This window comes from Culex quinquefasciatus, chromosome 3, assembly GCF_015732765.1.
Source record: "Culex quinquefasciatus strain JHB chromosome 3, VPISU_Cqui_1.0_pri_paternal, whole genome shotgun sequence".
Classification (NCBI taxonomy): domain Eukaryota; kingdom Metazoa; phylum Arthropoda; class Insecta; order Diptera; family Culicidae; genus Culex; species Culex quinquefasciatus.
Window position 1 is genome coordinate 87,671,485 of NC_051863.1, and position 24,116 is coordinate 87,695,600.

The following is a 24,116-nucleotide window of genomic DNA, read 5'->3' on the forward strand; positions in this document are numbered from 1 at the left end:
CCAATGATCTTCGGGAGTTGCGAACGATTCGAGTAAAGCTCGCCGACCGGTTTAGTCCCACTCGAGGGCCACTAGCAAGTGATTAGATTACCCGCCATTTTGTGATCTAAAGTGTGAGCACGTGTGACTTAGTAGTCCAAAGTTTTAGTTTAGTGCGAAATCCGTTGAGCTTCGACGTTTCCCTTCGGGAAAGTGCGATACTGCCTGAAGAAGGTGTAAGTTTTTTTTAACAAATCTGGGTGATTAGCCATCTAACCCGAAAATATTGATTTAGGCTCACCTGAAGAGTAGTTGGAAGGCTAGAGCGGAGCCAATCACGGTACCGGGTAGAATCCAAACGAGTAAGCTTGCTTTTTGTAAAATTATGTGCGAAATCATAGAAACCCCTCGAAAATTCTTTAGGTTTGGTCACTCGGGGCTCGTTAGTCTCGCCTAGACCGGCATTCTGCTGTTGTGCGCTGGTTAGGAGATTGTCAGGTAAGACTGCTAGTGGCAAAGTAGGAACGAACCATTTTGTAATTATTGAAACGAACGTTGAACAGGTCTAAAAACCCACCGTTCAACGTGGGTTTTTGTCTGGGAGCGCCCAGCGCCGCTGAACCGAGCTGAAAGCTGTCGAGAGTCCTCGGAAACAGCGTGGTGTGCGCCGTACGTTGTCTGGAGACGACAAAAGGCGTCGTAGTAGCGTCGTACGTCCATTTTGCGCGTCCACGTGGCCGACCGAGCGTCACCTGGCCGCCATCTTGAGTGATTACCGAACTGTGGCTCCATTTCCGGTGAACTAAGCCCCTCATCCGTGTGTGCAACGCCGTACACACCGAACAGTGCGCCTCACGTCACCTCGCGCCAGTTCGGAAGTGGGAAACCGGTTGGTTTCAGCGCTGTACGTCACCAAAGCGCTTCAACAAGATCTGCCATTCATCCCTTGGCAGCCATTTTGGTGAGCGACCCCCAACTACCGCTCATTTCCCGGAAAACGCCACCCCCTTCGGTCACTCTTGGGAAAAACAGAGCGCATCGAGAGCGTGAACCCTTCCTCTGCCGCTCACGCGACGCCAGCGCCCGGAAGTCGAGAGTTCTCCCCGCGGAAAGGTTGAGAACTACGAGAGCCAGCGTCTGACGCCGGCAAGTGTTTTTGCGGTCCACATCGCGAGTCCGGACACATCAACGAAAGCGCCGCTGTGACACCTAGCGGCCGATAGCGCAACCCGATCGATAGCGTAAAGCCGACCCGAGCAGAAAGCGCGCGTCCACGTGCGACCTCAGCCCGCGCGCGTGGTGTTCCTGTACCGTTCCTGACCAGTTCCTGTAGCGTAAGTGCGTGGCCACGCCGAAGCCGTTCCTGCCCTCGCCGCCCGCAACTAAACCAAGGTCAGATCTGATAATTTTTAAGAGCGATTTTGAGCTCAATAACTGTCCCTAGCGTAGAAGTGACGTCACGATTTTGTTAAGCTAAAATATAGGGTTTAAGTTTAAACGCAGCTAATTGGCTTGTCCATTGGGTTAGTTAGTCTGCAGGAGTTAAATTGGGGAGCGTCTTTACTTGGGTGTGGGGATTTACTGCTTAATACATCAGATCGCACCACCAATTGCCGTCGAGTTCTTTCTTTTTCAACAATAAAGCGTAATTTACCTAAATTTGTACTTGATTCGTCACTTGGGACCTGCTATTTGAGATTCGGTATTTGAGTTCGAAAACAACCCGCCCTGAACTGGAGCCTCTTGCCGGGCCAGTTAATCAGCTTCAGCAGTCTTCCTTTTAGGGAGTGGCGCGACGCCTAGAGCGTCAAAGCTGCTGTTCGCCGAAGGAACAAAGAAAGCCGTTACAAATTGGCGCCCAACGTGGGCTCAAACAAATTGGTTGATTTATTTAATTTTCATTCATTAATTACAATAATTGTTAGAGCCAAAGCTCACATTGGTATCATAAGTTCATTTGAGTTCGGTTTGGGGAAATTTAGTTGGATTTTCCTGAAAACTTTTGGTGAGCTTAAGCTCTAACGTTCCGTGACAAAACAGTACTCTACCAATAGTTTGAAACAGTTATTTTCCATCCATAAACATTGATCCAAATCGCTAAGCCAAGAAAAGGCGCTCATATAGTTGGTAAGTCTCTTTAGTTGGTTCGAGACTTATCTTTAGTTTTGTTAGTTGATTAGTTTTTGGAAACATATTTTTCAGTAAACAAAGTTTATTTTGTTCAGAGTTAATTGCTTTATTCTGTCATACGCGTGTTCCGATAAGTTAATTGTTGTGAATTCGTTTCGGTTTGTAATTTTTTTTTTGACTGAAGTGAAATGGAGAAGTTAAGGATCAGAGCTGATGAATTACGGGAAGATGAAGTGGAGTACGAAGTGGAACTACGATGTGGTCCGTACGGGCGGCGGAGTATTGATGAAGGAAGACGAATCTTGCGAAACTGGCTTCGAACGGAACATGACAACGATGACGAGTACCCTACGAATCGGACCATGGCGGATGAGTACTGGTTGGTGCTCAAAGCTCTACAGGAGATTGAAGAGAACTTACGCGCAGGACGAACAGCGAGGTGCAAATCTCGTCTGATTCACTACTATCGACGACTGTGGCGTTGTAAGGCTAACTACCAGTCGGAGTCGCTCAACAAAATCATGCTGATGGACCAAGCACAAAATCTCATGGTGAAGTACTTCCAGGAGGACCTGAGTGCACTGTACCCTCCAGATCAACAAAGGAGCGATCCAGTCGAGTCGCAGATTGAAGACTCTAGCGAGCGTGTGCCAACTACCAGCGACGTCCCTTGGTTTCCGACTGTTCCCGTGACTATGGCCACGACGGCGAGAGCCCCAGAAGTTCAGACGACGGAAACGGTTAGCGTTGCCTCGTTGAGGCCAAGCCTGACTTCTGCGCCAGCTCCAAATGCGGTTGTGGCTCAACCAGTTGAGTCCCAGCAGATCAGCATAATTGATGAACCTTTCAGTTTATTGGAGATCGAGACCCCGGAAGCTGAGGCCCGACGGCTGGACCTAGCCAAGCGAATTATTTCGCAGCCGCAGCCGAGTCTTGATCCCTATCGTCCGCAATCTCGTCAGAACGCAGAGACACAAGTGACCTCTTCCGCAGGACACAGGGGTAATCCGTGGAACGTCGTTGCGCCGGTCTTGCCAACAACATCGGAACAACCGAGTACAATGCCACCTTCCAGCACTCGGCGATCCTTGAGTCCACCACTGTCGCGGCTAGCCAACCTGCCGCTCCCGAATATTAACAGCCCTTGGCAAGGTCCCACGAATGCAACTGAGGTAGCTCGTGGATCAACACTGTTTCCAGGACCACTTTTGACCGAACCAGGAAGAAATGTGCAGACCGATCCCTTGTACAAGAAGACGACTCAACAGGACCCCAATCCGATGGACTACGTGCATCGCTCGGAAATCGAAGATTACGTAAAATCTTATGTTGGAAACCTCCTCAACCAGCAGGCCAACCGTCCCATCGTGCGAGACACCATCGTCAACGATCTGGCAAGACAAATTGCTAACGTAGGCCTTCACGACCAGGAAGTGTCGCACATCGACCATCCGGGACGTCACGTAACACCTGTCGGAGCGACTGACCAGTTACCAAGAACAAACAGCAATTGGGCAGAGAGCTTGCAACCGAGTGACCGGTGACTAGCAGTGGAAATCCCGGACTAGGTTCTCAGCTCCCTCCTCCAGAGAATTTTCCGCAGGTGTCTCGGCGTGGTTTCCAGTCTCCACACATGGAACCAGTTCCTCTCGGAAACCGCGGTGAAACTCCTGCGCCAGGATTACAGTATTCCAGATCAGAACCCGCTCCACCCTTCAACCGTGGTTACGATGTAGATCCAAACCAATGGAATTACTGGGAGCGTCGACGACTACCGCACCAGACATGCAACATGATCGAAAAGTGGCCGAAGTTCTCGGGAGATAGTAGCTCCGTTCCGGTCATAGACTTTCTAAACCAGATTGATGTTCGGTGCCGGTCCTACAGGGTCAGCAAGGAGGAGCTGAAGACCCATGCGCACCTGTTGTTCAAGGACGACGCGTACACGTGGTACACAGCATACGAGAGGAAGTTCGACAGCTGGGACACCTTGCTATACTACCTGCGTCTGAGGTACGACAACCCGAATCGCGACCGGTTCACCAAGGAGGAGATGCGCGCTCGGAAGCAAAGACCAAATGAACTCTTCAGCGCGTTTATGACCGACATCGAGTTGATGTCCCAGCGATTGAGACGGCCCATGAGCGAGGCGGAGATTTTCGAGATCGTGGTTGAAAACATGAAAATGTCGTACAAACGTCGCCTGGCCCTCCATACAGTGGTCTCCCTTGAGCACCTGGCCCAGTTGTGTTACATGTTCGACACACTCGAAGGTCAGTTGTACAACCCTCAAGCCAAAAACAAGAATCCCTTGGTCAACGAGGTGCTCCTGGACGAGGAAGGACTTCTGCTGGAGGAAGAGTTCGAAACTGACGGCGAAGTCGATGCAATCAACGCCGCAGGCGGAAGAGCGAACCGATTCCGTCAGTCTGGATCGGACCCGGCGGAGAATGGTAAAGCGACCTGCTGGAACTGTCGTAAGGTTGGACACACCTGGCGTGAATGTGATCAGCCACATTTGTGGTCACCAAGACACTACAGCGTTCCGGTGCCCCCAGCGACACAACATCCGTGCGGTACCGGCGGCGAAATCAAAAAACGATTAGGCGAGGAGATCAACGGGAACCAATCTCCCCAAGAGGCCAGCTGCCCGGTTCCCAGCATTAACTATCAATACTTCAACGAAACCTATCTCATCAACACCCGCTTCAACCGTTGTCCTCATCTGACTGTTTCGGTTCTTAATCACGAGATCGAAGGACTGGCAGACACGGGAGCAAACGTGTCCATCATTAGTTCAGTACCGCTAATCAACCGTCTAGGTCTGAAGATTCAGAACTGTAGCATGCAAGTGCGAACAGCTGATCGAACTCCGTACTCCTGTCTGGGATACGTAAATATTCCGTACAAGTACCAGAGCGTTACAAAAATCATCCCCACCCTAGTGGTCCCGGAAATCGCCAAGGATCTTATACTTGGAATCGATTTCCTTCGTGCTTTCAACTTTAAATTGACCGCCGATCCTGAAAGTGCTCCTTCGGAAGGAGTCGTTCCAACTCTCATGGACAACGAGCTGAACTTTTTATTTGCCGAAAACCACTTTGGGGAAGATGATCAACCTGTATGTTTCCACTTGATTCCCGGTGTAGAACCGATCGCCCTATCGGAACCGATAGAGGCCGATCCCAGTCTCGACATGCCAACAGTTGAGATCCCTCCTGTAGCATTCGAAAAGCCGACTGACGTGGAAACGCAGCATCAACTCACTACGGAGCAACAAAATCTGCTGTTCGAGGCGATTCAACAACTTCCGGTTACCCGTGAGGGTCGACTCGGCCGAACCCATCTCATCAAACATCCAATCGAGCTGATTCCGGGGGCGACAGGGAAGCGCATACCGTCCTATCGATGGTCTCCGGCGGTGGAGTCGGTCATCGATGCCGAAATGGATCGTTTGTTGAACCTGGACGTTATTGAAGAGTGCGAGGGGTCAGCGGATTTCCTCAACCCATTGTTGCCGATCAAAAAGCCTACGGGAAAGTGGCGAATTTGTTTAGATTCGCGCCGCCTGAACTCGATGACAAAGAGAGATGAGTTTCCAATCCCAAATATGTCAACAATCCTCCAGCGAATTCAGCGGGTCAAGTACTTCTCGTTAATCGACATTACCGAATCATACTACCAGGTGGAGCTTGAGGATGAAGCCAAGAACAAGACGGCCTTCCGGACGAACAAGGGGCTATACCGGTTCAAGGTTATGCCTTTTGGCCTGTCCAACGCGCCAGCAACCATGTGCCGGTTGATGTCCAAGGTGCTCGGTCACGACTTGGAGCCATACGTCTATGTTTACTTGGATGATATAATTATCACCTCCGAGTCGTTCGAAGAGCACGTTCGCTTGATCCGGTGCGTAGCTGAACGATTGACCGCCGCAGGCCTGACCATCAACATCCTTAAGTCCAAGTTCTGCCAGACCAGTATCTAGTATCTTGGATACGTGCTGTCAGAAGATGGCCTTGCCACAGATGTCGCCAAGATCCAACTATCCCGCTCCGCGGACAGTAAAGGACGTGCGACGGTTGCTAGGACTGGCCGGTTTCTACCAGAAGTTCGTGTGCAACTACTCCGAGATCACTACACCGATCACCGACCTGCTGAAGAAGGGGCGTAAGAAGTTCGCCTGGACGCAAGAAGCTGACGAAGCGCTCAAGAAACTGAAAGAAGCTCTAGTGTCTGCCCCAATCTTAGCGAATCCTGATTTCTCCAAGGCTTTCATCATCGAGACGGACAGTTCCGATCTGGCAGTAGGCTCCGTATTAACCCAGATTCAGGACGGAGAACGAAAGTGCATCGCCTACTTCTCGAAGAAGCTGTCAAGTACGCAGAAGAAATACAGCGCCACCGAGCGGGAATGTCTTGCAGTGTTGCTCAGTATCGAGAACTTCCGGCACTTTGTAGAAGGAAGTCGATTTATCGTCCAAACAGACGCCATGAGTCTAACCTTTCTACAAACCATGTCGATTGAGTCTAAAAGTCCTCGAATTGCCCGGTGGGCGCTAAAGCTTTCAAAGTACGACCTCGTGCTGCAGTACAAGAAAGGTTCAGAGAACATTTCCGCCGATGCGCTCAGCCGGAGTGTCTTCAAAATTGACTGGGAGTTGCCTGATCCGTACGTCGAAGGTCTGAAGAAAATGGTCGAACAACATCCGGATCGCTACCGTGACTTCAAGATCGTGAGCGGCGACGTCTTCAAGTACATCACAAATTCGGTGCTGCTGGAAGATCCAACCTTTCGTTGGAAGCGCGTTGTGCCGCTGGCAGAGCGCCGCAAGTTGGTAGAAACGGTTCACAACGAAGCTCACCTTGGCTACCTCAAGACCCTAGGACAAGTACGAGAGCGATTCTACTGGCCACGGATGGCGAGTGACGTAAAACGGTTCTGTTTTAGCTGCCAAGTCTGCAAAGAGTCGAAAGTCCCGAACCAGAATGTGCAACCGCCCTGTGGCAAACCGAAAATGTGCTCTAGGCCGTGGGAGATGATCTCGATGGATTTTCTGGGTCCATATCCCAGATCGCGGCGCGGAAATATCTGGATCCTCGTTATCTGTGATTTCTTCTCGAAATTTGTGATCGTGCAGTGTATGAAGACCGCGACAGCACCGGCCGTCTGTACGGTTCTCGAGAATCTGGTGTTCAACCTTTTCGGAGCTCCGTCGGTCTGTATCACCGACAACGCGAAGGTTTTTCTATCGGAAGCATTCAGAAAGTGTTTGGACCGATACGGAGTCTCGCACTGGAACCTAGCGGTGTACCATCCGAGCCCGAACCCGTCGGAAAGGGTCAACAGGGTCATCGTTACGGCTATCCGGTGCGCACTGAACAGGCAGGCCGACCACCGAGATTGGGACGAAAACGTTCAGCAAATCGCGAAGGCCATCAGGACCAGCGTCCATGAAAGCACCGGTTTCACGCCCTTCTTTATCAACTTTGGCCGAAACATGGTTAGTTCCGGCACTGAGTATGAACATCTGCGTGACCACGGCGACGGAAAAGATCCTGATCCGGTTCAGTTGAGCGAACAACTCCGAAAGCTTTACGAGCTCGTCCGCGAAAACCTCCACAAAGCTTATCAGCGGTACTCCAAGCCGTACAATCTTCGATCGAACGAGAAGCACCGATTCCAAAAAGGAGACTGGGTTTACAAGAAAAACGTCCACCTTTCAGATGCCGCGAAGAAGTTTGTCGGGAAGTTTGGGACGAAGTTCACCCGCGCGCGAGTCCGCGACGTCCTCGGAACCAACACGTATGTGCTTGAAGACGAGGGTGGGAACCGCATTTCCGGCACCTTTCATGGCTCGTTTTTGAAAAAAGCCTAGCCATCGAACGGGCCTCGAATCAACGGAACTGAAATCCTACAGCTATGAATGTGCTCAAGCCAAAGCACGAACCAGTCGCAAAACAAGCCTAAACAAAACACTCTTTGAGGTTATACGGCAAATCTGTCCAACGTCGAGATGTCAGTTAGCTGTTTCCTCCGTTGTAGACCACGTTTTCCATTTATCAGCAATAACTTCATCCAAACAAATCTCCATAATTTCACTCCAGCCTGAAAAAAAAGTAGATTGAATTCCGTTCCTTGAAATACATAAAACTCACCAGATTTTTCGTTCAATCAGTTGCAAATCCATAGTAGCGTAAATTCCAGTCCTTTTTGCTTTAGTTAATGCCAATTTCCCGCAGTTTTCCCTGAAATCATCAATTTCGCAACCTTTTCCATCCCAAGTAGTAAACAAATCACTCATCAGACTTTGACAGTTCACCCTTCTGGTGAATGTCATTCGTAGAGTCCGTAACGTCTGACGAATTTCGGTGTGGATCCTATGTTGTAGTGTTAGGAATGCAAAGGGCGTATGTGAGATGAATGAATTAGTTAAGGAATCTGTTATTCAGACAAGTTCTGAAGTGATTTGATTTAGTTGGATTAAAAATTATCTCTTTTCAGTTTATACGCTGAAGTAATTCGGAAATCGGTTTTGATTTGATACGTTTTCTAGATATTTCTAGAGTTATTTGGTTTAGTACATAGTTTTTCAGACATTTCTGAGATAAACTTGTATTTATATTTGGTTAGAGAATAGATGTGAAGGATGATTGTAGAAAGGTATATAGATCGTGTAAAAGAAGGAACAAACAACATAGAAACCATGAAGGTCATTTCATTTTTCATTTACTTATTGTATTTTTTCCATTCAGAAATATTACCATCATACCACAAATTTAATTAATAGTTGGAACTTAGTTTCTTGAAAAAAAAGGACTTGTTTATTTGTTATTTTGTCGTAACTTTGTAGCTCATTATCTGTTTCAAAAATTTTCAAATTTCATTTAAAAATTTTTGTTGGTTAGCATCGGCGAGTATGTAACCGTCACCCTGTCGCAACTCAAATGAACTGGTAACTCATTCCAAAAACACAAACCCAAAAGAACTGCGCCATCTCTTTCTCATAAAGGGAAACTGCTGAGTGCTCCGCGCACGTGCACCGGAGTGCCATTTCAAATTCACTCTGCTAGATCTCATTTATGGCCTTGAGGGACGAATCAAGATTTGCGAAAATGGGCATAGGAAAATCCCTCCCGTGTACTGGCAAATAATTGCAATCGTACACCCTCGTTGTGTATGTGCTGGGATCGCCCAATTGAATGATAGGGACCAGAACGAGAGAGAACTAATCGGCAATCGGGTCCCACACATATGTGGTTAGACGGCGATTTTGCTAAGATCCAATGATCTTCGGGAGTTGCGAACGATTCGAGTAAAGCTCGCCGACCGGTTTAGTCCCACTCGAGGGCCACTAGCAAGTGATTAGATTACCCGCCATTTTGTGATCTAAAGTGTGAGCACGTGTGACTTAGTAGTCCAAAGTTTTAGTTTAGTGCGAAATCCGTTGAGCTTCGACGTTTCCCTTCGGGAAAGTGCGATACTGCCTGAAGAAGGTGTAAGTTTTTTTTAACAAATCTGGGTGATTAGCCATCTAACCCGAAAATATTGATTTAGGCTCACCTGAAGAGTAGTTGGAAGGCTAGAGCGGAGCCAATCACGGTACCGGGTAGAATCCAAACGAGTAACGAGTATCCAAACGAGTTGCTTTTTGTAAAATTATGTGCGAAATCATAGAAACCCCTCGAAAATTCTTTAGGTTTGGTCACTCGGGGCTCGTTAGTCTCGCCTAGACCGGCATTCTGCTGTTGTGCGCTGGTTAGGAGATTGTCAGGTAAGACTGCTAGTGGCAAAGTAGGAACGAACCATTTTGTAATTATTGAAACGAACGTTGAACAGGTCTAAAAACCCACCGTTCAACGTGGGTTTTTGTCTGGGAGCGCCCAGCGCCGCTGAACCGAGCTGAAAGCTGTCGAGAGTCCTCGGAAACAGCGTGGTGTGCGCCGTACGTTGTCTGGAGACGACAAAAAGGCGTCGTAGTAGCGTCGTACGTCCATTTTGCGCGTCCACGTGGCCGACCGAGCGTCACCTGGCCGCCATCTTGAGTGATTACCGAACTGTGGCTCCATTTCCGGTGAACTAAGCCCCTCATCCGTGTGTGCAACGCCGTACACACCGAACAGTGCGCCTCACGTCACCTCGCGCCAGTTCGGAAGTGGGAAACCGGTTGGTTTCAGCGCTGTACGTCACCAAAGCGCTTCAACAAGATCTGCCATTCATCCCTTGGCAGCCATTTTGGTGAGCGACCCCCCAACTACCGCTCATTTCCCGGAAAACGCCACCCCCCTTCGGTCACTCTTGGGAAAAACAGAGCGCATCGAGAGCGTGAACCCTTCCTCTGCCGCTCACGCGACGCCAGCGCCCGGAAGTCGAGAGTTCTCCCCGCGGAAAGGTTGAGAACTACGAGAGCCAGCGTCTGACGCCGGCAAGTGTTTTTGCGGTCCACATCGCGAGTCCGGACACATCAACGAAAGCGCCGCTGTGACACCTAGCGGCCGATAGCGTAAAGCCGACCCGAGCAGAAAGCGCGCGTCCACGTGCGACCTCAGCCCGCGCGCGTGGTGTTCCTGTACCGTTCCTGACCAGTTCCTGTAGCGTAAGTGCGTGGCCACGCCGAAGCCGTTCCTGCCCTCGCCGCCCGCAACTAAACCAAGGTCAGATCTGATAATTTTTAAGAGCGATTTTGAGCTCAATAACTGTCCCTAGCGTAGAAGTGACGTCACGATTTTGTTAAGCTGAAAATATAGGGTTTAAGTTTAAACGCAGCTAATTGGCTTGTCCATTGGGTTAGTTAGTCTGCAGGAGTTAAATTGGGGAGCGTCTTTACTTGGGTGTGGGGATTTACTGCTTAATACATCAGATCGCACCACCAATTGCCGTCGAGTTCTTTCTTTTTCAACAATAAAGCGTAATTTACCTAAATTTGTACTTGATTCGTCACTTGGGACCTGCTATTTGAGATTCGGTATTTGAGTTCGAAAACAACCCGCCCTGAACTGGAGCCTCTTGCCGGGCCAGTTAATCAGCTTCAGCAGTCTTCCTTTTAGGGAGTGGCGCGACGCCTAGAGCGTCAAAGCTGCTGTTCGCCGAAGGAACAAAGAAAGCCGTTACACGACAAAACGAAAGAAATTATACAGTCGAGTTAAAAGTTAAAACTTTTAAATAAGTTAGCAATGAGATTTTCAAAAACTGTAGCAGTAAAAGTTTTCATATTCAAAACAAGAAAAAAACTTTTAATGTAGCAAATTTTAACCACTTATTGAGCATGAGCATGAGCATGAGCATGGTTGACTGCCAATGAGCTGCTACTCCGTTATTGACAGATCAGCTGAAGTTAAACAATGAATCAAAAATGATCAGTGGGAGCCAACCATCCGTTCACTGTTTAACCTCTGAAGATCCCTACTTTATTAGTCAATACCGGCGCCCTCCCAAGAAGCCTGCAGTTCAACGAAAGGGAGGAATGTTAGTCCGATAGTTGAAGTTGCAGACTCATCAAGCACACAGTTTTTCGCTATATACTTGTTGATACCGCTTGAGACCGTTGAATCCACAGCATCTCCTTCAAGCATCACGTGATTATTATTTTTGGGTTAGTAGGATAAGGTATTGGCTTTTCGATGCCTCCCGAGCTACGATGCTATGGGGAGGACTTTCATAACAGACCCGTCGGCGAGCCTTCCGAGCAACGATGCTATGGGAAGGTCTTTCTGGTTAACACACAAAATCACTCACTCACAATTATTTCACTCCACTATTAATTAATCCAAAATGTCAGTGCGTCTTTCGATCATTATATAGAAATGGCTTTTTCACCATAAAAAATAAAACCTTATTCGAAAAAATTATACACAATTTACCCGACGCCGTGCCTTCCAATCAAGATGATATAGGAAGGGCTTTGAAAATCACAAAACAATTAATTAAGATCACAAAAAAAAATCACAAAAAACACCAATTACTCAACGAAAAACACGCTCAAGACACATATAATTCAGTAAGGCATGCTATTATTCGATTAACACAATCACTCACCCCATACGAATAGCGACACAAAAGCACACAAAAAAAATTAACCTGCATAATCACGACTTCGCGTCCTCACTTCCAGCGCACCAATGATGCTATTATTCGATTAACACAATCACTCACCCCATACGAATAGCGACACTAAAGCACACAAAAAAACTAACCTGCATAATCACGACTTCGCGTCCCCACTTCCAGCGCACCAATGATGCTATTATTCGATTACAACAATCACTCACTCCATACGAATAGCGACACTAAAGCACACAAAAAAATTAACCTGCATAATCACGACTTCGCGTCCCCACTTCCAGCGCACCAATGATGCTATTATTCGATTACAACAATCACTCACTCCATACGAATAGCGACACTAAAGCACACAAAAAAATTAACCTGCATAATCACGACTTCGCGTCCCCACTTCCAGCGCACCAATGATGCTATTATTCGATTACAACAATCACTCACTCCATACGAATAGCGACACAAAAGCACACAAAAAAACTAACCTGCATAATCACGACTTCGCGTCCCCACTTCCAGCGCACCAATGATGCTATTATTCGATTACAACAATCACTCACTCCATACGAATAGCGACACTAAAGCACACAAAAAAATTAACCTGCATAATCACGACTTCGCGTCCCCACTTCCAGCGCACCAATGATGCTATTATTCGATTACAACAATCACTCACTCCATACGAATAGCGACACTAAAGCACACAAAAAAATTAACCTGCATAATCACGACTTCGCGTCCTCACTTCCAGCGCACAAATGATGCTATTATTCGATTACAACAATCACTCACTCCATACGAATAGCGACACTAAAGCACACAAAAAAATTAACCTGCATAATCACGACTTCGCGTCCCCACTTCCAGCGCACCAATGATGCTATTATTCGATTACAACAATCACTCACTCCATACGAATAGCGACACTAAAGCACACAAAAAAATTAACCTGCATAATCACGACTTCGCGTCCTCACTTCCAGCGCACCAATGATGCTATTATTCGATTAACACAATCACTCACCCCATACGAATAGCGACACAAAAGCACACAAAAAAATTAACCTGCATAATCACGACTTCGCGTCCCCACTTCCAGCGCACCAATGATGCTATTATTCGATTACAACAATCACTCACTCCATACGAATAGCGACACTAAAGCACACAAAAAAATTAACCTGCATAATCACGACTTCGCGTCCCCACTTCCAGCGCACCAATGATGCTATTATTCGATTAACACAATCACTCACCCCATACGAATAGCGACACAAAAGCACACAAAAAAATTAACCTGCATAATCACGACTTCGCGTCCCCACTTCCAGCGCACCAATGATGCTATTATTCAATTACAACAATCACTCACTCCATACGAATAGCGACACTAAAGCACACAAAAAAACTAACCTGCATAATCACGACTTCGCGTCCCCACTTCCAGCGCACCAATGATGCTATTATTCGATTAACACAATCACTCACCCCATACGAATAGCGACACAAAAGCACACAAAAAAATTAACCTGCATAATCACGACTTCGCGTCCCCACTTCCAGCGCACCAATGATGCTATTATTCGATTACAACAATCACTCACTCCATACGAATAGCGACACTAAAGCACACAAAAAAATTAACCTGCATAATCACGACTTCGCGTCCCCACTTCCAGCGCACCAATGATGCTATTATTCGATTAACACAATCACTCACCCCATACGAATAGCGACACTAAAGCACACAAAAAAAATTAACCTGCATAATCACGACTTCGCGTCCCCACTTCCAGCGCACCAATGATGCTATTATTCAATTACAACAATCACTCACTCCATACGAATAGCGACACTAAAGCACACAAAAAAACTAACCTGCATAATCACGACTTCGCGTCCCCACTTCCAGCGCACCAATGATGCTATTATTCGATTAACACAATCACTCACCCCATACGAATAGCGACACTAAAGCACACAAAAAAAAATTAACCTGCATAATCACGACTTCGCGTCCCCACTTCCAGCTATTATTGCTATTATTCAATTACAACAATCACTCACTCCATACGAATAGCGACACAAAAGCACACAAAAAAAAATTAACCTGCATAATCACGACTTCGCGTCCCCACTTCCAGCGCACCAATGATGCTATTATTCGATTACAACAATCACTCACTCCATACGAATAGCGACACTAAAGCACACAAAAAAATTAACCTGCATAATCACGACTTCGCGTCCCCACTTCCAGCGCACCAATGATGCTATTATTCGATTACAACAATCACTCACTCCATACGAATAGCGACACAAAAGCACACAAAAAAACTAACCTGCATAATCACGACTTCGCGTCCCCACTTCCAGCGCACCAATGATGCTATTATTCGATTACAACAATCACTCACTCCATACGAATAGCGACACTAAAGCACACAAAAAAATTAACCTGCATAATCACGACTTCGCGTCCCCACTTCCAGCGCACCAATGATGCTATTATTCGATTACAACAATCACTCACTCCATACGAATAGCGACACAAAAGCACACAAAAAAACTAACCTGCATAATCACGACTTCGCGTCCCCACTTCCAGCGCACCAATGATGCTATTATTCGATTACAACAATCACTCACTCCATACGAATAGCGACACTAAAGCACACAAAAAAACTAACCTGCATAATCACGACTTCGCGTCCCCACTTCCAGCGCACCAATGATGCTATTATTCGATTAACACAATCACTCACCCCATACGAATAGCGACACTAAAGCACACAAAAAAAAAATTAACCTGCATAATCACGACTTCGCGTCCCCACTTCCAGCGCACCAATCTGTAGCAAATTTTAACCACTTATTAATTCAAAAGTAAGTTACTTTTATCATTACCATAATATTTTTTTGTGTGTAGGCTCACCCCTTATCTTGGAGTTCGACGAGAGACGAACTTCGTAGTTGCCTTGGATTTTCTTTTTATTAAATTTTGTGGTTTCAGCCATAATTCTATTTTTGTATTGTTAAATATGATGAAAAAATAAACAATATCGACCCCTCCTCTTCCTTTTCCCCCCATGCGACAACGCGTTGCGTTGCGTACGGTTGCACCGCAAATTATTTGCCGAATTTGTCATTTGTCTGACCATGTGCATTGAACGATGACAGCTGGATGACAAAGTTTTGCTTCTCGGAGTTGATGCAGTGGGTGGGGAAAACGACCATCCTCCGACCACCCACGATCGGGGCCAACACAGAACCGCCCTTTAGCTTTCCCGACTCCCGGAGGTGCTCCACAAACGTCTCGCTCCATTCCTTTGACCTCTGCTTGCGCTTCTTCTAACTCTCCCCGTCGGTATCGCCATCAAACAGCGGCAAGGAAACGTCCGGTCGGAACGCCTCCACTAAAGTCATGTCACTTTCCGTGGTGAATTTTTTTCGCCCGCTGCGGACAAACACCGCCACCGGCTGGAACTAGACGAGTACGCGGGAGTCTTATCTTTAGACTCGATCCGGCGGCACCATACTCCATCATGACGTACTCGGTGTTCCTGCCGTCATCAACCAATTCCGACCCCAGCCGCATTCGCTTCTTGAGTAAAAGTGCTGTCGTTTCTGGTCCCGCTGTCGCAATCTTCGTAGGACACCGGAAATTCCGCAGGTGACACAAAATTCCTTAACCCGGGCATGGTCTTCGGGTCTATATGACCCAGAGCATGATAAAGTTATCGTAACTTTTGACCTTTGGCACTTACAGAGCTGAAATTTTATGACTTTGTGTATCTTACCAAGACACACATTTGAGCCAAAATGGACTTCCGGTGGCCACCGGAAGTGCCCCCAGAAAAAAGTCACTCTTATGGTACTCGGGTCTATATGACCCAGAAATGTTTTGGCTGCCAAAATTCGGAACCTTGACCGATTTTGGATGTCTTGGCCGCAAATGAAACGTTAGAATGTCTACTTTGCGATTCCGACTAGCAGAACCGGTTTTGGGCACTGTGGCCACCGGGAACCTGCTACAACCGAAAAAAGGCCCCGACTTTGAGGACCTGTATCTCCGGAACGATAACACATAGCGGGTTGCTTCCAGTTGCATTTGACGGGTAATAACCTCAACTTTAAGCTCCCGTAGAGATTATTTGTCAAAAGTGGACACCGGTTCCGTTAACCCGGAACATCCGAAAAACATGGTTTTTTCAGCTTTTGTTATAAAATCAACACATTAGTCAATTTTTTCAATCGGATTTATTGTAAATCATTACATACGTACACTACATACTACCCTGACTGTTTGGGTTCGTTCCGGCCAACTGTGGCCAATCCGGAACCGGTTCCAGGGTACCACCAAAACGGTTCCAATAATGATATCGCTAGAAACCCTTCATGTTGCATATCAAACTTCATGAAATTGAAAATTATGACCATCTGAGGTCATGCCGATATCCTCTGACTCAACCTGGTCATGCTGGAACCGGTTACCGGTGGCCAGTGGGGGACACTTCCGGAGTATGCAGGAAAGCATATCATGTGACATATCAAACGTCATGAAATTGAAAATTATGACCATCTGAGGTCTTGCCGATATCCTCTGACTCACCCTGGTCACGCCGGAACCGGTTACCGGTGGCCACTGGGGGACACTTCCGGAGTATGCAGGCAAGCATATCATGCGAGATATCAAACTTCATGAAATAGAAAATTATGACCATCTGAGGTCATGCCAATATCCTATGACCCAACCTGGTCACTCCGGAACCGGTTAACGGTGGCCACTGGGGGACACTTCTGGAGTATGCAGGGAAGCATATCATGCGACATATCAAACTTCACGAAATAGAAAATTACGATTATCTGAGGTCATACCGATATCCTATGACAAAACCTGGTCACGCCGGAATCGGTTACCGGTGGACACGGGGGGACACTTCCGGAGTATGCAGGGAAGCATATCATGCGAATATCCTCTGACTCACCCTGGTCACGCCGGAACCGGTTACCGGTGGCCACTGGGGGACACTTCCGGGGTATGCAGGGAAGCATATCATGCGACATATCAAACTTCATGAAATAGAAAATTACGATTATCTGAGGTCATACCGATATCCTATGACCCAACCTGGTCACGCCGGAATCGGTTACCGGTGGACACGGGGGGACACTTACGGAGTATGCAAGGAAGCATATTATGCGACATATCAAACTTCATGAAATAGAAAATTATGACCATCTGAGGTCATGCCAATATCTTATGACCCAACCTGGTCACGCCGGAACCGGTTACCGGTAGCCACTGGGGGATACTTCCGGAGTATGCAAAGAACCCTACCATGCGACGTATCAAACTTCATGAATTTGAAAATTATAACCATCTAAGGCGGTGGTCAAAATGCGACCTGCGGGCCGTATGTGGCTTACCGAGGTCTTCTGTACGGCCTTCGGGATGGTTTTGAAATAATTTTGGAATCCGGACCACTTTGCGTTCTCATATGAAGTTCGCTAGAGAACTAAGTTTCTTGAAAAAGAAAAAATATGTTTTTTACGAAATAACCATAATTGATTTCAGGTTTCTACAATAGTTATAAGGTCGTGGGAAGTAATAAACTAGTGGTGCCTTATTTTCCTGAAGAATTTATAAAACGATTAAATTACTAAATTTGGAAATAATGAATATGAAACATTTATTCCTTTAAAAATTTAAAATTATGAATATGATAGTGTGACAAACACTTTGTATTATCTGGGAATCACGTTGCTAAAAATACTAAGAATAAATAAATATCCAACAGTTTTAAACATCAGATCACTTTCTGACTAAAACTTGTTAGAAATATTGAATTAAGAAATTATAAAATATGTATTCCAATTTTGTTATCCTAAAAAATCGACAGAAAATAAAAATTATTTGATTATATATATATATATATATATATATATATATATATATATATATATATATATATATATATATATATATATATATATATATATATATATATATATATATATATCAAATAGAATTTATTTTCTGTCGATTTTTAGATAACAAAATTGAACAAAAATATTAGCTCGGAATACATATTTTATAATTTCTTAATTCAATATTTCTAACAAGTCGAAAGTGATCTGATGTTTAAAACTGTTGGATATATTTATTCTTAGTATTTTTAGCAACGTATTACAAAGTGTTTGTCACACTATCATATTCATAATTTTAAATTTTTAAAGGAATCTCATATTCATTATTTCCAAATTTAGTAATTTAATCGTTTTATAAATTCTTCAGGAAAATAAGGCACCACTAGTCCCACGACCTTAAACTATTGAAACCTGAAATCAATTATGGTTATTTCGTAAAAAAATATATTTTCTTTCAAGAAACTTAGTTGGCGAACTTCATATGAGAGCAATGGTCGGATTAAAATATTTCAAACCATCGAAGGCCGTACAGACCTCGGTAAGCCACATACGGCTTTTTGACGCCTTAGATTTATAATTTTCAAATTCATGAAGTTATGCATGGTAGGGTTCTTTGCATACCCGGTATCCCAGTAACTACCGGGTCAGCTGGGCATGACCGATGGTCATATTTCATGAAGTTTGATATGTCGCATAGCTCGCTACTCCATAAGTGTCCCCGTGTCCACCGGTATTCCGGCGCAGGTCATGGATATCGGTATGACCTCAGATAATCGTAATTTTCATTTGATATGTCGCGATATGCTTCCTGCGCCCCGAAGTGTCCCCGGGCCACCGGCCGGCCGGCAGTGAGTCAGAAGTATCCGAATGTCGTGTCCAGCCGGCGTGACCAGGATCGGTATGACAGATAATCGTAATTTTCGTTTGATATGTCGCATGATATGCATACCAGAAGTGTCCCCAGTGGCCACCGTTCCGGTTCCGGGTGACCAGGTCATATAGATGTGCATGGTCTTTCATGAAGTTGATATCTCGCATGATTGCTTGCCTGCATACTCAAGTGGCCAGTAACCGGTTCCGGTTTTCAAGTTCAGAGATATCGGCAAGACAGATGTCATAATTTTCAATTTCATGACGTTTGATATGTCACATGATGCTCCAAAGTGTCCCCACTGACCGGTACCGGTTCCCCAGCTTGAGTCAGAGGAATCGGAATATCGGCATGATAATTCAATTTCATGAAATACATGAGCTGTTATTGGAACCGTTTTGACCAGAATTCCAATTGCCACAGGTGGTAAACAAACAGTCAGGCATATGTGTACGTATGTAATGATTTAAATAAATTTGACTAATGTTGATTTTAACAAAGCTGAAAAACCATGTTTTCAATTAACTAGAACCGGTCCACTTTTGACAAATATCTCTGAATTAAAGTTAAATCAACAACTGTATCGTTCCGAGATACAGGTCCTCAAATCAAAGGCCTTGGTTGTAGCAGGTTCCCGGTTGCTGTCGGAATCGCAAGTAGGCATTCTAACGTTTCATTTGCAAGACATCAAAATCGGTCAAGCCGAAAAGCCAAACTGGGTCATAGACCAGAGTAATAAGAGTGACTTTCTGGGGCACTGATGGCCATCACTCAAATGTGTGTCTTAATGAATACAAAGTCATAAAATTTCAGCTCTTAATGCCAAGGTCAAAAGTTACGATAACTTTATCATGCTCTTGGGTCATAACCGGACCATGCCCGGGTTAATTTTAATTTTTAATTTTAGGCCAGAAATTTTACTCAAATAATGGCTGGGTCGGAATTGTTGATTTAGGAACACCGAGTACGTCATGATAGTATGTCGCCGGATCGATTCAAATCTCGTTCCGCCGATGGCGGTGTTTGTCCGCAGCAAAAATTCACCACGGAAAACATGACTTTAGTGGAGGCGTTCCGACCGGTTTCCTGCCGCTGTTTCGATACCGAAGAGTTAGAAGAAGCGCAAGCAAGGTCAAAGGAATGGAGCGAGGTTTGTGGAGCAGGGAGTCGGGAAAGCTAAAGGGCGGTTCTGTGTTGGCCCCGATCGTGGTGAATGGTCGTTTTCCCACCCACTGCATCAACTCCGAGAATTTTTGCATCGTTCAAGACAAAACAAATTCGGCAAATAATTTGCGGTGCAACCGTACGCAACGCAACGCGTTGTCGCAAAAAAAGGGTCGATATTGTTTATTTTCATCATATTTAACAATACAAAATAGAATTATGGCTGAAACCACAAAATTTAATAAAAAGAAAATCAAAACTACGAAGTTCGTCTCGTCGAACTCCAAGATAAGGGTGAGCCTACACAAAATATTATGGTAATGGTAATGGCAATTTTGTTATCCTAAAAATCGACAGAAAATAAAAATTCTATTTGATTATATATATATATATATATATATATATATATATATATATATATATATATATATATATATATATATATATATATATATATATATATATATATATATATATATATTAGGTGTTTCATCCAAAACCAAAGTTCTCAGAATCAGGCAAACCGAGGTTCCCTAGTAGAGGATACCATAGGGACTCTCATGCCAAATATCAGCCCATTTGGTTGAGAATTGGCCTGTCCCCAGCAGTTTAAAGTTTACATGGAAATTACTATGGGATTTTGTGCTTTTCGTTCAATCGTTCCTACAGGTCTGGGGACAACATGGATTCACTCGGAATAAAGACAGGTGTGTAGGGGATGGTCCAATGAACACATTCCAGAAGGAATTAGGCTTGTCCATTCTGTCCCCAAGGTGCGCATTGGATCGACGTCCGGTGGCTCCAAAACCAACGATTCATCCTTCAAAAGCATTGCATTTCCTTAGTATGCTATGACGGCTAGGTGAAAACCACGACGCCCCATATGAGACGGTGAACACGTGGAGAGGCATCGATTGCATTAATAACACAAAATCATCATTTTACTTTATTTAGAATAGTTGAAATTTTTCCAGGAACATCAATAATTATAATTTTAGTACTTTAAAGAGTGTTTCTGAGCCAAAACTCGAGTAGATGCTCTGCCACGTGTTCACCGTCTGACATGGGGCGTCGTAATTTTCTCCTAGCCGTCATAGCATACTAAGGACAATGCGTACATTTGAAGGGTGAATCGATGATTCTGGAGACACGGACGTCGATCCAATGCGCACCTTGGGGACAGAATGGACAAGCCTAATTCCTTCTGGAATGTGTTCATTGGACCATCCCCTACACCTGTCTTTATTGAGTGAATCCATGTTGTCCCAAGACCTGTAGGAACGATTGAACGAAAAGCATAAAAATCCCATAGTAATTTACATGTAAACTTTGAACCGCTGGGGACAGGCCAATTCTCAACCAAATGGGCTGATATTTGGCATGAGAGTCCCTATGGGTATCCTCTACTAGGGGAACCTCGGTTTGCCTGATTCTGAGAACTTTTTTGTTTGGCTGAAACACCTAATATATATATATATATATATATATATATATATATATATATATATATATATATATATATATATATATATATATATATATATATAAATTTCGATGGTTTTGTTCGAACGCGAATCAGTTGAACACGGAACGTCGGATCGAGGAGCTCTTTGTTGCGTTGGGTTCGTATAAGCCCAAGGAAGGTTTTTACGCTAATTAGTTGACACTTTGGCCACTCTGGAACCGATTCCGGAAAATCTGCAGATTGTATGGGAAAAGCTGCGTAAAATCAAATTTTGATCACAGGATGCTGAATAAGCAAACAAGCTAAAAACGTCAGAAAACCTAAATAGGGCTGGACGAAGTTTGCCGGGAAAAGCTTGTTTGATTATATTTTTGATTTTTTTTTTGTTTTTTGTGCCCTAATCTTTGATTCAAAATGAAACGAGAAGATTATACTTCGTACGAAAAGATCTTTAAAAATTTCAAAATCATTGAAAAAAACACTTTTTTATCTTGTTCAATAATACAAATTTTTCGAAGCAAAATAAACTTCTAAATTTCAATAAATATGATTTTTTCCTATAACATACGAATAATTCAAAACTTATTACTGTTACTTCAAAATTCACTCAAAAAATCATTGAAAAAAATAGCAAAACATTCAAAGCTTAAATAGAACAATCAAACCAAATGTGTACGCAAAACCAAGAAAATAATTATCAACAAAAAAAGTTATTATAAATATAACAAAAAAATATATTTTTTTTCAAGTGAAATATTGTCGAATTGTACAACAATTATATTTTAAAAACCCAAATGTATTCGATTCAATGCAATAATGTAAAACAATTTGAAGTAAATAAAATAAATGTGATCAGTTAATAATAAAACGAAAAATACAACAAAGATGAAGAGCATTAGGCCATACCACTTAGCATGTAAAAGAAATGTAATTATTATAAGAATATTCAATAAAGACATATTTAATTTCAAAAAAAATTATATTTTAAAACATGAAATATGATGAGAAAAATTTATGAAGAATGTTGAATTTTTTTTCAATTGATTATGTATAATTGGTGATAATTTCTAAGTTGTCAAAAATTTAGTTGTTTGTCAAAAATTCAATTTTAAACTATTCTACTCTACAACTAATTTTTTATTTATATTTTACATGTTGCCCGCGACTCTGGGGCAAATTTCCAAATTAGCCCGCGATGATCAGCTGGCTGAGTACCACTGATCTAAGGCCATGCTGATATCCTATGACCCAACTTGGTCACTCCGGAACCGGATACCGGTGCCAGTGGGGGACATTTCCGGAGAATTCAAGGAAACATATCACGCGACGTATCAAACATGAAATTAAAAATTATCACCATCTAAGGTCATGCCGATATCCTATGACCCAACTTGGTCACTCCGGAACCGGATACGGGTTGCCACTGGGGACACTTCCGGAGGGTCTGTAAGTTAGGTAATTTTGGAAGGTTCAACTAAATTTTTCTACTACAGAAAATTCAAACCGCCATCAATTAAATGGTTCCGGAATGGTAATCGGGCTCGGTTGTGTAGCTGCTAGTGTGATTGCGTCCACATTTCTTGTGACGAGTAATGTGTCATCACGCCTTCTATCGGATGGGGAAGTAGAACGTCGGTTCCAGCCTCAGTTGTTGTACGGTCATTTGATCATTCCAGTTTTCTCCCTGCTATAAGTACAATCAACACTCCAAACCAAGCCTGCTCCGGTGGAGTCGCTGGCGGCGGTTGGACTCCCAATCCAAAGGTCGTCAGTCCGAACCCTGGGATGGAAGGTTCCTTGGAAAATAAAAAGGATTTAGTGCTCTCCCCATTAAAACCTTTTAAATCTTAGGTTCGAGAAGAAACTTCAAACTTGGTTCTTTGCATGTTTCACAAATTTCCTCCATTCCCAACCCATTTTCGGTTCCAAATTAATCAGGATGGGCCGGAGGACATCGCCGTCAGAAATTGTCTCCCAGTGGCCAGGTTGGATTAAAAAACGTGGGCAAGACCTTTGGTGGTCATAATTTGCAATTTCATGAGGTTTGATATAACACATGATATGCTTCCTTGCATACTCCGGAAGTGTCCCCCAGTGGCTACCGGTAACCGGTTCCGGCGTGACCAGGTTGGGTCATAAGATATTGTCATGACCTCAGATGTTCATAATTTTCTATTTCATGAAGTTTGATATGTCGCATAATATGCTTCCTTGCATACTCCGTAAGTGTCCCCCCGTGTCCACCGGTAACCGATTCCGGCGTGACCAGGTTGGGTCATAGGATATCGGTATGACCTCAGATAATCGTAATTTTCAATTTCATGAAGTTTGATATGTCGCATGATATGCTTCCCTGCATACCCCGGAAGTGTCCCCCAGTGGCCACCGGTAACCGGTTCCGGCGTGACCAGGGTGAGTCAGAGGATATTGGCATGACCTCAGATGGTCATAATTTGCCATTTCATGAGGTTTGATATGTCGCATGATATGCTTCCCTGCATACTCCGGAAGTGTCCCCCCGT

General features: G+C 44.5%; 1 protein-coding gene and 2 long non-coding RNA genes across 6 annotated transcripts in view; all 3 read left to right on the top strand.

Moving 5' to 3' along the window:
• The window catches only part of LOC119770455 (nose resistant to fluoxetine protein 6), a 241,576-nt gene that overhangs the window by 16,790 nt on the left and 200,670 nt on the right, over positions 1 to 24,116 (top strand). The window lies entirely within an intron of this gene.
• Positions 243 to 662, top strand: LOC119770461. The gene is made up of 3 exons (XR_005278835.1): positions 243 to 341; positions 403 to 477; positions 543 to 662. It is a non-coding gene; the product is annotated as an uncharacterized LOC119770461 (long non-coding RNA).
• LOC119770462 lies at positions 9,633 to 10,066 on the top strand. Its single transcript, XR_005278836.1, has 3 exons — positions 9,633 to 9,731; positions 9,807 to 9,881; positions 9,947 to 10,066. It is a non-coding gene; the product is annotated as an uncharacterized LOC119770462 (long non-coding RNA).